Below are 7,098 nucleotides of genomic sequence, written 5' to 3'. Positions count from 1 at the left end.
AATAATACTTTGCAAGAATTAAATGCGATGTTTACAAACAGATTAACATAATGACTGATACCTAAGAAGTATCATGTTGTAAGGTAGATATGTTTTTATCTTCCTGTTTAAAATCAAGTGAAGAAAATAAAGGAAGACGAAGAAAATAAGTTTTTTGTGATTGCAACTTCAGATTTGCTTCATCTTAATTTGTGCTCAATATTTAATCCACAAAGCTTGGAATAATTGTGTTTTTAATTTTTCCCTCTGTTAAGAATGATGTTAAGATGTTGTGACCCTTTTGACTTTTGGTCAAGATGGCAGAGTAGGTAAACACTGTGCTCGCCTCCTCCCACAGCCACATCAAAGTTACAACTAAGCTACAGAACAGCCACCCTTGAGAACCATTTCAAGACGAGCTGAAGTCCTATAACTAAGGATATAAAGAAGCATCCACAACAAGACTGGTAGGAGGAAGAGAGGCAGGAAATAGGCTAGTCCAACACCCATGTGTTGTGGATAAGAATTGGGAGGGATCAGTCTGCTGTGGAGATCCTCGCTGAGGAGTGAGGGGTCCCAGGCTCCCTGGCCCAGAGCACCAGTGCCAAAAACAGGAGTCCCCACAACATCTGGCTTGAAAATCAGCAGGAACTCAGTCCAGGTGACACAAGGGGCTGCTATAGACCCTTTTATAGACAGGAAGCAGGTATCCTTTTAAAGAGCCCAAGTACAGATTCGCTTGCTCATAAAAACTCTCTGTGTATTCCAGAGAAGGAACGGCACCTCAAAAAGTGCCAAGGACATATGGGAAGAACTGAATCGCCTGGCTTTAGGGTGAGGGCTGCAGGGGCAGCTCCCTCTGGGACTAAAGTTCCGGCAAGTGCCATTGCTCCTCTTTTTCTTCCTAAACTTTTTATTTATTGATTTTAGACAAAGACAGAGGAAGGAAGAGAGAGAGAGAGAGAAAGACATCAACTTGTTGTTCCACTTATTTATGCATTCATTGGTTGATTCTTGTAAGTGCCCTGACTGGGGATTGAACCTGCAACCTCGGCGTATTGGGACGATGCTCTAACAAATTGAACTAGCTGGCCAGTGCTCATTGTTCCTTTCTGAGGCCCCATTCATACACATGCAGCCTGCAGGCACAGGCTAGCACCAAATCTGAGTCTCCATTAACCTGGCTAACAGGGCTCTTTCTCCACCCTGGTGATTCTTGGAGACCCCACCCCACCCATGCACCAGCCCAGACCTCTTTCAGATGCTTTTCTACACAAGTGTCTGGCCTTGCCCCTCACTGAGAACCTTAAAATATCTCAAAGCTCCACAAATCCCAAACAATGGCTAGGAGCACCTTGAACCTCTTGGTAAGTGGCCCCAAGGTGCAGTCGGCCTCAATTCACAACATAACCACTTCCAGGTGCCTTCAAGCTTAGCATAGGCAGCTACCAACCAAAGATAATTTTGTAGCACCCTGGGTCAGAGACAGGAAGCAGCTGACCTTGGCGTGCATCAGACTCCTTCCACAGAGACCCCAGAACCAGTACACCAGGTGGCCAGCTTCAGAGCATACCAGAGCACCACACAATTAATGTCACAAATGACATACACTAATGGTGGACTTGGCAGGCACCAGAGCCCCACTAAAGTAAATCCCACTCCATGAGGTCACCTCCTGCACGGCAGCTTGTTTGCTTTAGTCATGGGCAGCCCTCTCAGCGAGTCAGCCTGAGGGTCAATTGCACCCACTGACCGTCAGGAGCAGTCAGGCTCAATTACAACAGGAGAGCACACACAGCCCACACAAGGCACACTCCTGGAGAACCCAGCACACGTGAACAGGGAGACTGCACCACTGGGCCCCACAAGAAACCTACTACATAAGGCCACCCTGTCAAGACAGATATAGCAGATCTACCTATCACACAGAAACAAATGCGGGGAGGCAGCCAAAATGAGGAGACAAACATGTCCCAAATGAAAGAAAAGGACAAAACTCCAGAAAAAGAACTAAGCAAAATGGAGGCAAGGGATCTACCAGGTGCTGAGTTCAAAACACTGGTTATAAGGATGCTCAGAAAACTTAGGGAAAGAAAAAATTACCTCAATAGGAACTTCAACAAACTGACAGGAAACATAAAAAGCAGATAGAAAACATAAAAATGAACCAGTTGAAATGAAGAATACATTCGAAAAAATCAACAGCAGAGTAGATAAAGCAAAGACCAAATCAGTGACTTAAAAGACAAGGTAGTGGAATACACCCAATCGAAACAGCAAAAAGAAAAAAGAATTTAAAAAAAAAAATGAGCACAACTGATAGTGACCAGAGAGGAGAAGGATAACGAGGGAAAGAAGGGGAAGGATCAAGTCAAGGAGCAGGTACAAAGGACCCATAGACAAAGACAACGGCGGGAGGACTGAATGTGGGAGCGGAGGGATGAGTAGGGCAGGGTAGAGCAATGGGAGAAAATGGGGACAACTGTAACTGAATAACAATAAAGATTTTTTTAATAAAATAAAAATAAAGAAAAGAGGATAGTTTAAAGGGCCACTGGAACAACATTAAGTGTAACATTTGCATCATAGGGGTACCAGAAGAGAGTATAGGCAAGAGATTGAAAACCTATTAGAAGAAATAATGATTGAAAACTTTCCTAACCTGGCAAAGGAAATAGATACACAAGTCCAGGAATGTTCAGTCCCAAATAAGATAAACCGAAAGAGGTCCAAAGAGAATCTCAAAAGCAGCAAGAGAAAAGCAGTTAGTTACTTACAATGGAGTTCCCATGAGACTGTTAGCTAATTTCTCAACAGAAACTTTGCAGGCCAGAAGAGATCATCATGAATAATTCAAAGTAATGGAAAGCAAAGACCTATGACCAAGATTATTCTACCCATCAAAGTTATCATTTAGAATTGAAGGACAGATGAAGTGTTTCCCAGACAAGAAAAAGCTGACGGAGTTCATCACCACCAAACCAGCATTACAAGAAATGTTAAAGAGACTTCTTTGAGAAGAAAAATAAATAAAAAATATGAATAAGAAAATATCACAGAGAAAATATTCACTGACAAACACATAATAAAAGCAGCGGATTAATCAAAACTGAAGTTAGTACAAAGATTGAAAGGCTAAATTAGGAAGAGCATGTGTAACTGCAACAGTAAATTAAGGGATACACAAACACACATGCAAATGTAGTAAAAAATAATGACAAAGACACATATGTGGAGGATTGAGTAAAAATAGTAGTGATTTTGGAATGTGTTCAAAGTTAAGCAACCATCAACTTAAAATAGACTGCTATAAACCTACCTTGTAGCACATGATAATCACAAACCGAAAATCTACAAGAGATATACAAGAAATAAAGAGAAAGGAATCCAAACACAATGGTGCTGCAAGTCATCAACATACAAAAGAAGAGAGCAAGAGAACAAGAAAAAAAACGGAGAACTACAAATAATTAAAAAAAAATGAATAAAATGGTAATAACTACATATCTTTCAATAAGTACTTTAAATGTAAATGTATTAAATGTTCCAATCAAAAGATGAGTATATAAAAAAGAGATAGTACAGTCCTGACTGGTATGACTTAGTTGGTTGGGCATTGTCCCACAAGGCAAAATGTCGCAAGTTCGATTCCCAGTCATGGCATATGCGTGGGTTGGGGGATTGATCCCTAGGAGGGTCATGTTCGAAAAGCAACCGATCCATGTTTCTGTCTCACATTGATGTTTTTCTATGTCTCTTTCTCCCTCCTTCCCCCTCTCTCTAAAAGATAAATAAAATCTTTTAATAAATGAGAGATGGTACATCTATACAATAGAATATTACTCAGCCATAAAAAAAAAATAGTCTTACCATTTCCAACAACTTGGTTGGACCTAGGGGGGTGTTATGCTAAATGAAATAAGTCAGACAGAAAAAAACAAATACCATATGATTTCACTTATATGTAGAATCTAAAAAACAAAATTAATTAACAAACACAACAAAAACAAACTCATAGATACAGAGAACAAACTGAGGTTTGCCAGAGAAGAGGGAGGTTGGGGGAAGAGGAGCTCAGTGAAAAAGGTGAAGGGATTAAGAAGTACAGATTGGTAGTTACAGAATATTTATAAAGATGTGAAGTATAGCTTGGAGAATGTAGTCAATAATGTTGTCATAACTGTATATGGTGTCAAGTGGCTGTAACCCTATCAAGGGGATTGCTTCATAAGTTGTATAAACGTCTAACCACAATACTGTACACCTGAAATTAATATAATATTGAATGTTAACTGTAATTTAAAAAGAAAAAAAAGAAAAAATATGTTATGCCCTGGCTGGTGTGGCTCAGTGGATTGAGCGCCAGCCTGTGAACCAAAAGGTCACTAGCTTGATTCCCAGTCAGGGCACATGCCTGGGTTGCAGGCCACACATTGATATTTCTTTCCCTCTCTTTCTCTTTCTCTCTCTCTTCCCCTCTCTCTAAAAATAAGTAACTAAAATCTTTTTTTAAAAAAAAGAGAAAATATGTTATAACCTTTTAATATAATCCAATAATTTTATCATGTGAATAATTTCATCCTATAATTTATCTGTGTGCAATGAAGATATTAAGGTATTAATGTTAATTATTATGTTTAATAATATAAAAAAACTAATCTATGTGGTGAATGCTACAGCTCTAGAGAAAGCTGGGATTTGTTGTTGCTGTTTATTCGTTGTTTTTCATATTCTCCTATACCTACCTCTTCCATAGTCTAGGCCTTCGATGACTGACATCCAGGAATTTTAACAGAACTCTGAGCAGCTACTATTATTGTCACAATAATAATGCCACAGACCACTTCCAGTTTCCTCTTTCTTCTTTCTTACACCTTCTTTCTGCCATGTGGTTCTTTGGGAGTTGCATTCTCTTAAGCGAAGTTCAAAGGCTGGGAGGAACAGGGGAAGGAGTTCAGGGCCCTGGCTGCCTCAGGTAGAGAGAAAGACAGGACTACAAACACACACGCGTGTAAAATGCCTGCCTGGCCACTGTGCTGTACACCTGAGATCAGTACAAAGTAATGTTGATGGTGAACTGTAATTGAAAAAGAAAAAAAGAAATTAGATGAAGGAAATACACTGATTGTTAATTATGTTTATCTTGGAAGAGATGAATTATAAATGTTATTCTTTTTCTTGGTACTTGCCTTGGGGAAAAACAGGGGCGGGGGTACTAGAAAAATACATTGCTGGCAAATAAAATAACAAAGAAGGGAAAAACCTTCTTGCCCAGTGACAGTTCAGGATGGAGGCCACAATGGCAGACGAGATCAGCAAGGCCCAGGCCACCGACCTGGTGGCAACACGATCTTCAGGAAGATCATTCACAAGGAAATCCCAGCCGAAATCATTTTTGAGGATGACCAGTGTCTTGCTTTCCATGACATTTCCACTCAAGCACCAACACTTTTTCTGGTGATACCCAAGAAGCAGAAGATGGTGATGAAAATCTTCTTGGATATTTAATGATGGTTGGCAAGAAATGTGCTGCTGACCTGGGCCTGAGGAAGCAGCGGATGAGGCTCAGATGGGGGGCAGTCAGTCTACCATGTTCATCTTCATGTTCCTGGAGGTCGACAGATGAATCAGCCTCCTGGTTAAGCATATTTCAGGTATAGCTTTCCCTACTCTAGGCAATGATCAGTTTTGCAAGTTCTAATATGTTAAAAGTACACTTATTTTTGCCCGTATATGGAGAGACTGAGGAAATAATTTCTAAAACCTATACACAATTAAAAAAAAAAAAAAAACATTGTTGCATGGCCTGAAAATAAAAAAGGGAAAAATTAAAACTCTGCAACAGACTTGTCTGGCTGATGATAACCCTGTGTAACCAGGAGAGTCCCTCCTTGCTCATGTGGATGGGGGGGCGGGGGACTGGGCAGGGCACCACCCTTCTAAGCACCACCACCCACTGTGGTGTCCGGACCCGACCAGCCGTGTGGACCACTGGAGGACAGGGCTTCCACATGGGGCCAGCGGGACGAGTCAGCCAAGTCTTCAGACCCAGTATCACTCTCCTGCTGGACCAGAAGGTGCTGGCCCTGATCGCTCTGCGTGGGGCCATCTCAGGGCCAGAGCTTGCTCTGGAGACTCAGCGCTCTCTGCTCCTGCACCCTCTGCTGCTGTTGCCCTGTGTGAGCTCCCCGGAGCGGGGGCGATGGTGCTTAGGGATGGATTGCACATGATGTCAGACCTTTATTATCTTGTATCTCCACCCCAGCTTTTTAAAAAACAAGCATCAAAAATGTGATGCCTCACCACCCAAAAACAAAAACAAAAACAAAACACAAAAAGAATGTGATGCCTAGAGACCGTATTTTCTCTGGTTCGGCACTGACCACATCCTAAAGGTACCAGAGATGCTGTCCAGCCACTGAGTTGGTAGGAGGGCTTGGGGCACCATTCAGTGGGGCCAGAGGAGGGGCCCTTATAGGAGCAGATCTTTGAGGACAGTGGTTCTCAAAATGTCCCCAGAACAGCAGCCCAGCTTCACCAGCAGCACCTGGGAACTTGCTAGAAATGCAAATTCTCGATCCCACACCTGACCTGCTGTGTCAGAAACTCTGTGATCTGTGTTTTAACAAGCCCTCTGGAGACTCCGATGCATGTTCAAGTTGTGAAACCGCCGCTCAGAGACATCTTCACAGGCTGAAGAAACTATCCTAAGAGGCAACAGAACGGCTGCTGCTTTCCTCTGTCCTTGTACTTGGTGTCCGTGGGGCTGGGTGGGGTAGAGATTTAGTCTTTCTCCCCACCACTCCAAGCCCTTCCTGAGAAGCTTATATCTGGGGCTGCAGGCCAGACACATCTTCAGCCGGACGCTCTTTTCATCCTCACAAGCGGTGTGGGACGGGTAACGTTAGCCCATTTCTTAGCTAAAGAAACTAAGTCTTAAAGGTGTCCCCTGCTTTATCCAAGTGTAAGTCAAATTCCTTCCCTTCTGCAATGCCATCCTAGTCCAGGCCCAGTACCCAAACACCTAGGTTTGTGTTTCAGCCCTGCCGCCAGCCGTGAGCCTGGGCACCGCACTCCACTCCCTGAGCCTTTGTCTCCTCACCTGGGAAGCAGAGATAC

The 7,098-nt window shown here is 42.5% G+C and overlaps 1 pseudogene; it reads left to right on the top strand.

The window, feature by feature from the left end:
- The first annotated feature begins 5,278 nt into the window (after positions 1-5,278).
- On the top strand, positions 5,279-5,622 carry LOC129062201 (adenosine 5'-monophosphoramidase HINT1-like; annotated as a pseudogene).
- Positions 5,623-7,098: the final 1,476 nt, after the last annotated feature.

Source organism: Pteronotus mesoamericanus, unplaced genomic scaffold (assembly GCF_021234165.1).
Source record: "Pteronotus mesoamericanus isolate MK-2021 breed Mesoamerican mustached bat unplaced genomic scaffold, CSHL_Meso_final scaffold_705, whole genome shotgun sequence".
Lineage (NCBI taxonomy): Eukaryota > Metazoa > Chordata > Mammalia > Chiroptera > Mormoopidae > Pteronotus > Pteronotus mesoamericanus.
This window is presented reverse-complemented; position numbering and strand designations above follow the sequence as displayed.